This window comes from Bos taurus, chromosome 20 (genome assembly GCF_002263795.3).
Source record: "Bos taurus isolate L1 Dominette 01449 registration number 42190680 breed Hereford chromosome 20, ARS-UCD2.0, whole genome shotgun sequence".
In the NCBI taxonomy this organism is placed as follows: domain Eukaryota; kingdom Metazoa; phylum Chordata; class Mammalia; order Artiodactyla; family Bovidae; genus Bos; species Bos taurus.
Window position 1 is genome coordinate 47,562,181 of NC_037347.1, and position 10,142 is coordinate 47,572,322.

The window sequence follows — 10,142 nt, forward strand, 5'->3', positions numbered from 1 at the left end:
TTCTCAAGAGGCAGGTCAGGTGGTCTGGTATTCCCATCAATTTCAGAATTTTCCACAGTTTATTGTGATCCACACAGTCAAAGGCTTTGGCATAGTAAATAAAGCAGAAATAGATGTTTTTCTGGAACTCTCTTGCTTTTTCCATGATGCAGAGGATGTTGGCAATTTGATCTCTGGTTCCTCTGCCTTTTCTAAAACCAGCTTGAACGTCAGGAAGTTCACAGTTCACATATTGCTGAAGCCTGGCTTGGAGAATTTTGTGCAACACTTGACTAGCGTGTGAGATGAGTGCAATTGTGCGGTAGTTTGAGCATTCTTTGGCATTGCCTTTCTTTGGGATTGGAATGAAAACTGACCTTTTCCAGTCCTGTGGCCACTGCTGAGTTTTCCAAATTTGCTGGCATATTGAGTGCAACACTTTCACAGCATCATCTTTCAGGATTTGAAATAGCTCAACTGGAATTCCATCACCTCCACTAGCTTTGTTCGTAGTGATGCTTTCTCAGGCCCACTTGACCTCACATTCCAGGATGTCTGTCTCTAGGTCAGTGATCACACCATCGTGATTATCTGGGTCATGAAGATCTTTTTTGTACAGTTCTTCTGTGTACTCTTGCCATCTCTTGTTAATATCTTCTGTTTCTGTTAGGTCTATATCATTTCTGTCCTTTATCGAGCCTATCTTTGCATGAAATGTTCCTTTGGTATGTCTGATTTTCTTGAAGAGATCTCTCATCTTTCCCATTCTGTTGTTTTCCTCTATTTGTTTGCATTGATCGCTGAAGAAGGCTTTCCTATATCTTTTTGCTATTCTTTGGAACTCTGCTTTCAGATGTTTATATCTTTCCTTTTCTCCTTCGCTTTTTGCTTCTCTTCTTTTCACAGCTATTTGTAAGGCCTCCCCAGACAGCCATTTTGCTTTTTTGCATTTCTTTTCCATGGGGATGGTCTTGATCCCTGTCTCCTGTACAATGTCACGAAGCTCATTCCATAGTTCATCAGGCACTCTATCTATCAGATCTAGGCCCTTGAATCTATTTTTCACTTCCACTGTATAATCACAAGGGATTTGATTTAGGTCATACCTGAATGATCTAGTGGTTTTCCATACTTTCTTCAATTTAAGTCTGATTTTGGCAATAAGGAGTTCATGGTCTGAGCCACAGTCAGCTCCTGGTCTTGTTTTAGCTGACTGTATAGAGCTTCTCCATTTTTGGCTGCAAAGAATATAATCAATCTGATTTCGGTGTTGACCATCTGGTGATGTCCATGTATAGAGTCTTGTCTTGTGTTGTTGGAAGAGGGTATTTGTTATGACCAGTGCATTTTCTTGGCAAAACTCTATTAGTCTTTGCCCTGCTTCATTCCGTATTCCAAGGCCTAATTTGCCTGTTACTCCAGGTGTTTCTTGACTTCCTACTTTTGTATTCCAGTCCCCTATAATGAAAAATGACATCTTTTTTGGGTGTTAGTTCTAAAAGGTCTTGTAGGTCTTCATAGAAACGTTCAACTTCAGCTTCTTCAGCGTTACTGGTTGGGGCATAGACTTGGATTACTGTGATATTGAATGGTTTGCCTTGGAAACGAACAGAGATCATTCTGTCATTTTTGAGATTGCATCCAAGTACTGCATTTTGGACTCTTTTGTTGACCATGATGGCTACTCCATTTCTTCGGAGGGATTCCTGCCCGCAGTAGTAGATATAATGGTCATCTGAGTTAAATTCACCCATTCCAGTCCATTTCAGTTTGCTGATTCCTAGAATGTCGACATTCACTCTTGCCATCTCTTGTTTGACCACTTCCAATTTGCCTTGATTCATGGACCTGACATCCCAGGTTCCATTAAGAAGAGGTGGCAAGAATATACAAAAGAACTGTATGAAAAAGAACTTCATGACCCAGATAATCATGATGGTGTGATCACTCTCCTAGAGGCAGACATCCTGGGAGTCAAGTGGGCCTTAGAAAGCATCACTACAAACAAAGCTAGTGGAGGTGATGGAATTCCAGTTGAGCTATTTCAAATCCTGAAAGATGATGCTGTGAAAGTGTTGCACTCAATATGCCAGCAAATTTGGAAAACTCAGCAGTGGCCACAGGACTGGAAAAGGTTAGTTTTCATTCCAATCCCAAAGAAAGGCAATGCCAAAAATGCTCAAACTATCGCACAATTGCACTCATCTCACACGCTAGTCAAGTGTTGCACAAAATTCTCCAAGCCAGGCTTCAGCAATATGTGAACCGTGAACTTCCTGACGTTCAAGCTGGTTTTAGAAAAGGCAGAGGAACCAGAGATCAAATTGCCAACATCCTCTGCATCATGGAAAAAGCAAGAGAGTTCCAGAAAAACATCTATTTCTGCTTTTGACTACGCCAAAGCCTTTGACTGTGTGGATCACAATAAACTGTGGAAAATTCTGAAAGAGATGGGAATACCAGACCACCTGACCTGCCTCTTGAGAAATATGTATGCAGGTCAGGAAGAAACAGTTAAGACTGGACATGGGACGACAGACTGGTTCCAAATAGTAAAAGGAGTACGTCAAGGCTTAATATTGTCACCCTGTTTATTTAACTTATATGCAGAGTAAATCATGAGTAACACTGGACTGCAAGAAACACAAGCTGGAATCAAGATTGCTGGGAGAAATATCAATAACCTCAGTAATGCATATGACACCACCCTTATGGCAGAAAGTGAAGAGGAACTAAAAAGCCTCTTGATGAAAGTGAAAGTGGAGAGTGAAAAAGTTGGCTTAAAGCTCAACATTCAGAAAACGAAAATCATGGCATCCAGTCCCACCACCTCATGGGAAATAGATGTGGAAACAGTGGAAACAGTGTCAGACTTTTTTTTTGGGTGGGGGGCTCCAAAAATACTGCAGATGGTGACTGCAGCCATGAAATTAAAAGATGCTTACTCCTTGGAAGAAAAGTTATGACCATAATAGATAGCATATTCAAAGGCAGAGACATTATTTGCCAACAAAGGTCCAGCTAGTCAAGGCTATGGTTTTTCCTGTGGTCATGTATGGATGTGAGAGTTGGACTATGAAGAAGGCTGAGCGCCGAAGAATTGATGCTTTTGAACTATGGTGTTGGGAAGACTCGAGAATCCCTTTGACTGCAAGGAGATCCAACCAGTCCATTCTGAAGGAGATCAGACCTGGGATTTCTTTGGAAGGAATGATGTTAAAGCTGAAACTCCAGTACTTTGCCCTCCTCCTGTGAAGAGTTGACTCATTGGAAAAGACCCTGATGCTGGGAGGGTTTGGGGGCAAGAGGAGAAGGGGATGACAGAGGATCAGATGGCTTGATGGCATCACTGACTCGATGGACATGAGTCTGAGTGAACTCCGGGAGTTGGTGATGGACAGGGAAGCAAGGAGTCAGACACAATTGAGCGACTGAACTGATCTGAACTGATGACTTAGTGAGATTCTTGGTTTCTGCAATGTTATATGGTAAGAACATCACAATACAAGAGGAAGAGCTTTCGAGCTGGTCTTCTCCTATTTTCCACAGCTGAATTCAGGACTTCAGTTCACAATCTCATGTGGTAATAGGGAAGGAAACTGAAAATTTTGCAAGCATCTAAGAATGTAATATAAATAGTAGCAGTCTTTTACCCATAATTAGCTATAGTGATTTCTTAAATCTGATTGTCTTCAAGTTACTTCTGTTGAGATTCCACTGTTCACAAAACATTAGATATCATTAGGGTAACACATTTATAGAACAGAGAGAAAGCTAGAGGCAGAGTTGGAGTTGAGTTCACTCCCTGTAGAACATCACTTATGTTTTTTTCGGGTTTCCCTGGTGGCTCAGAAACAAAGGATCCAACTGCAATACTGGAGAACTGGGTTCGATTCATGAGTCATGAAGATCTCTTAGAGAGGAAATGGCTACCCACTTCAGTATTCTTGCCTGGAAAATCCCATGGACAGAGAAACCTGGAAGGCTACAGTCCAGGGTGTCCCAAAGGTTGGACAATGTTTTCTTCAACTATGTCTTTCATGTCCTCAACTTTGTCTCTTCCTTTATTTTTTTTTTCTTTTATGTTAGTATTTTTATTTTATTTTATTTTTTAAGTTTACAGTATTGTATTGGTTTTCCCATGTATCAACATGAATCCGCCACAGGTATACACGTGTTCCCCATCCTGAACCCTCCTCCTTCCTCCCTCCCCGTACCATCCCTCTGGGTCATCCCAGTGCACCAGCCCTAAGCATCCAGTATCATGCATCAAACCTGGACTGGCAACTCATTTCATATATGATATTATACACGTTTCAATGCCATGCCCCCAAATCATCCCACCCTCTCCTCTCCCACAGAGTCCAAAAGACTGTTCTATACATCAGTGTCTCTTTTGCTGTCTCGTATACAGGGTTATTGTTACCATCTTTCTAAATTCCATATATATGCATTAGTATACTGTATTGGTGTTTTTATTTCTGGTGTCTCTTCCTTTAGACTTTTAACTCTTCAATGCCTTTTCCATTACTTTTCAAACATGACTAATGAATTTTTATTACCAAAAAATACTCGAATCTTCTAAAATTGAGAGTTTCTATTTGCTCCAGGAAAGTGGAGACCATCTGATTTAAATCCCTCTATGTGACCTCTAATGGAGAAGGCAATGGCACCCCACTCCAGTACTCTTGCCTGGAAAATCCCATGGACAGAGGAGCCTGGTGGGCTGCAGTCCACGGGGTCGCTAAGAGTCAGAAACGACTGAGCGACTTCACTTTCATGCATTGGAGATGGAAATGGCAAACCATTCCAGTGTTCTTGCCTGGAGAATCCCAGGGACGGGGGAGCCTGGTGGGCTGCTGTCTATGGGGTCTCATAGAGTCAGACACGACTGAAGCGACTTGGCAGCAGCAGCAGCATGTGACCTCTAAAATAAATAAAATGTAAGGTCAACAAGACATAGATATATAGTCAAACACTATCCAAGCCTTCTCCATTACTGGGATACAGGGGATACCCTGAATTTCAAATTACTCATAAGCATGAAAGTACATGCCAAATTCCCAAAGAAACACCACTGGACCTTGAGCCATTTTTGTAAGTCTGTGGATATTGAGAGTAGGGGAAGATAGTCTTTAAAGGTCAGTGAAAAAGAAGATAGTGGAGAAGACTTAAATACAACAGGCAAAGCTACTTTCAGAAAAAAATAAATTCAACTTTAAGTGCAAAAATTTTGAATACATGTCAGGAACTAGATGGTTCACAGACCTAGCAGAGAGGGTGTTGGAAAAGCCCAGAGGTGGCAGCATTGGGAAAACAATTCCTTCTGGAAGAAAAGAAGATGGAGAACTGGAGTTGTTTCCTTTAAACATGACAATGAGTAGCAAAGATTCAGGGTTCTGCAAATTGAAAGAGACCTAGAGAACATATCAACTCTTTCCCTATCTCAATGGATATCACCCAAAGACTTTATCCATTAAAAATGAACAAACAAATACAAACTACACCTCGCTATGCTGACTGAATTAAACATGGAGACCTTTGGACTTAATTGTGTCCTGTAAGCCATGTTTCAAAAACGCACTGAGAAATCAATACATAGAGAATGCTAGATGCAACTGTCTTATGAAGATAGCATTCAAGTATTGTATGCATGCAATTTGTCTACCACTCCCATTCCCAAGCATCTTAACCATTATAAAGTGTACAATCCAATGGCATTTAAAACTTTGATAGCATTGAGCAACCATCACCTCTGTCCAGTTTCAATACATGGACTTTTAAATGTACTCTTTATCTCTAGCCTTCATCATTATGCTTCCTATCTTTAGAGAGTTCCTCTTTTCTCCCCAGAGCTCTCACTTCAGTACTCCATTGATGGAGCTGAACCAATTTGATAGCAACACAGGGGAAAAAAAAATCCCTTGGATTTTTTTAATCACTCTTGAATATGTAGGTAATAGGTAACAAACAACTTATATCATGTAAATGTGACAAACTAGATATTTGAAGAATAAAGATGATTAAGACCATTATAAAGATATAAAAAGATAAAGCAGCTAAATATTCTAAATACCATAAGCATCAAATACATAACAAAATTGCATACAATGAGAAAGAAATTTATTAAATATAATATATAAGCACAGAAATTTAAAAATAAAATAATATGACAGTCACTATATAATACACCAAGCATATAAAAAAATCTGAGTTTTCTCACTAATAAAAAAATCCTTCATATTGAATCATAAAATAATACTCTTTTCTCTGAAGAGACTCATTTATAAATAAATGATTAGAAGTTGAAAATAAAAGGATGGCCAAGGACCCATACACACATACAGGGAAAAGGAAATATCAATAGAATAAAACTATGAATAAAGTAGAGGTTGTAATATTAAAATATAAAAGTACAATTCTGACCACCAAACAGTAGCAAGAAAACTTTTTTAGTGATAAAAGGCAAAAAATATGAACATCTGTTATTGTAATATTATAATAAACACCTATGAAAGAGTAATTTGTATAATAGAAATTATACAGAAATAAATTTCTGAAAAGCACTGAAAAAAGAACACATTAACACACTACACTCAGATAAAAATAGGACACATTGACAAAGAATAAGTACAATTTTAAAAGATTTAACAACATAATCAGTAGGGTAGACCTTATAAACATTTAAGTTACAATCTATAATACACTCTTAAAAAACTTTCAAGTAAAGTTGAGCAGATGGAAAGCCATTCCTTCCTCTTAGTCTGCATATCTCAACCTCTTCAATGTGTCAGTTGTCTTTAAATAAATTTAAAAAGTAATGTGATTGCATTAAAATTAACAACATATTTATTTTGATGATAAAGAATGTCTTACTCAATTTAAGAAATAAACTTTACAAGAATCTGTAGGAAAACACTGAAGTGAAAGTGTAACCAGTCCTTGAGATATTTCAACATACTCTAATTCAACTATTTTTTTTAAGACTGCTGTATTGACACATAAATAGACAAACTGATGGTAAAAGATAAAAGATCCATAAATAGGCTAAAAACTTATGAAAATTAGTATTTATGAAAGATGATATCTTAAGTTACTAATGAAAATGTGAACTTTTAACTAAATTCCCTTGGGATAAAAGGAGAGTGACATGAAGAAACCAGATAAATTCCTCAAATAATACAAAATAATAAGCTTTAGATTATTCATAAATATAAATGTAAAATGTAATAAAATGAGCATTAAAAGAAAACATTTAAAGTGTTAAAGAAATCAGGAGATTCCTCTGTGATATTGATGTAGAAGAAGACTGTCTAATTAGCTAAAATTCCAGAGGCAGTAATGAAAAATATTAATAAATCTGACTAAAATATATATGGAAAAACAGAGTTACCAAAAAAAATCAGATTTAAAGAATAAATTCTTAATAAATAAAAGGCTTTTAAAAATTGATGAAAAAAGACCAAAAGCATGAGAGTAAAACAGATGAAAGCTGTGAGAACATATTCTACAAAAAAATGTACAAAATGGCTCTTATATGATGTATAGAAACTCTATGCAAATCTAGTTAAATAAAATAAATTAATGTTTAAATACACACTGAATACAATTCCGTAATCAGCAGATTGCCCCAAAGTTCAATATTTATATTTCCTGTTATTTATTTTGCAACATTACTCCTACTAGATTTAAGAGCATGCCTCCTTAGGGATTTTTTTGCTATTATTTCACTGAGTTTTTGTATTTTTTAAATGCAGATTTTTCCATGCTATACAGCATTATTACTTACAGAATTTACCATGAACTTTTCTATAAAAAATCTGATTAGAAAATTTCCATAAAAAACGTGCAGCAAGAAAGTTTCCTAATGCATTAAATTGTCAACATGAAAGCTGTGTATATTCTTAATGAAGCTATTGGGAAACGGCACTCACATGGGTTCCTGGAAGGAGACAAAAAACACCCAGTCTCTAGAGAGATGACTTCAGTGCATCTAAAAGCCTTATGTTTTGCAGTTCACACAGCAATTCTAATTCAGAAAATTTACTTTAGAAATACACTTCTAATATTATGAAAATGCTTATACAGAAAGCTATGTTGTGAAAATAACTACAAAATATTGGGAACTTGGAAAACATTCCAGATTTTGTGTGAGAGGTTTTATGTCTACCTATCTTCATTGCAAAAACAATAAACCAGATACTAATGAAATTAGTAATTAATAAGGGTACAGTGGCATGTGATGGAAGTGAAGTGAAAGTTGCTCAGCCGTGTCCTACTCTTTGCAACACCATGGACTGCACAGTCCATGAAATTCTCCTGGCCAGAATACTGGAGCGTATATCCATTCCCTTATCCAGGGACCTTCCCAATCCAGGAACTGAAACAGGTCTCCCACATTGCAGGTGTGTTCTTTATAGTCTGAGCCAGCATGGAAGCCATGTGATAGAAGAATCCCCCTGAAAGAAGCAAATTGGGCAAAAGGATATTTCAGTTGAAAAATGCGGTCAAATGTAACAAAAATATTTTCTCCAACTGAAATCTGGACATAGTTCAGTTCAGTACAGTACAGTAATTCAGTCATGTCTGAATCTTTGCAACCCCATAGACTGCAGCACGCCAGGCTTCCCTGTCCATCACCAACTCGTGGAGGTTGCTCAAACTCATGTCCTCTGAGTCGGTGATGCTGTCCAACCATCTCATCCACTGTCATTCCCTTCTCCTGCCTTCAATCTTTCCCAGCACCTGAGTATTTTCCAAAGAGACAGTTCTTCATATCAGGTGGCCAAAGTATTGGAGCTTCAGCTTCAGCATCAGTCCCCCCAGTGAATACTCAGGACTGATTTCCTTTAGGATTGACTGGTTGGGCCTCCTTGCACCTAAGGGACTCTCAAGAGTCTTCTCCAACACCATAGTTCAAAAGCATCAGTTCTTTGGTGATCAGCTTTCTTTATAGTCCAACTTTCACATCCATACATGACTACTGGAAAAACCATAGCTTTGACTAGACAGAACTTTGCTGGCAAAGTAATGTCTCTGCTTTTTAATATGCTGTCCTAGTTGATCATAGCTTTTATTCCAAGGAGCAAGCCTTCTAATTATGACTTTTAACTATGTCTTTTAATTTCATGGCTGCAGTCACCATCTACAGTGATTTTGGAGCCCAAGAAAATAAAGTTTGTCACTGTTTAACAAAGCTTATTCTTTACAACAATTTGAATCAGAGCAAACAATTCTAGGACCCCACAGAATATACCTAGAATACCAATGGATAATAAAAATGTAGACCATAATAGTGTTTTGGACCTGTAGTCACAAAGATAGTATTTTTTCTTAGTGAGAATTGGAGAATTTAGAATGCTGTATTCATATTCTAGTCTTGCATTGTCTGGAATGTCATTGCCTGACTCATTACTGAGAGTCACAGTAGATAGCCATTTTAGATATAAGGTTAATCTGGATTTAGGATTGTAGACATCATCAGTGTACATCAATAGCTGTGTGCCTCACTTTTTCAGAAGCACAGGAAGCTATGCTTCTCAGACCTCTTGAATTTCAATAGAGACTAGTTCATCCTAAAGAGCTTCAGAAAAGAATCGTATGCATGGCTTCTGGGCTGAGCTATGCTTTTATTTCTCCTTCCATGCTAATGTGTGTTGGAAACCACATTGTTACATGTTGGTGCTGTACAATACAAATGGACTGGATCCATGAATCTCCAAAGAGTCAGCAGACTTTGACAGATCAACAAATAGCCATTTGTGGAGTTTCTGAATTTTATGGAACCTCTAGTTTAAAATCAATTATCCGGTATTCTGGCTTCTTTATGGTCCAACTCTCATATCTGTACATGACTACTAGAAAAACCATAGCTTTTACTACACAGATTTTTGCCAGTAAAGTAGTGTCTCTACATTTTAATGCACTGTCTAGGTTTGTTGTAGCTTTTCTTCCAAGACACAAGCATCTTTTTATTTTATGGGTGCAGTCACCGTCTGCAGTGATCTTGGAGCCCAAGAAAACAAGGTCTCTCACTGTTTCCCTACCTATTTGGCATAATCTTAGTTTTTTTGAATCTTGAGTTTTAAGTCAGCTTTTTCACTCTCTTCTTTCACCTTCACCAAGAGACTCTTTAGTTCCTCTTTGTTTTCTTCCATAAGAGT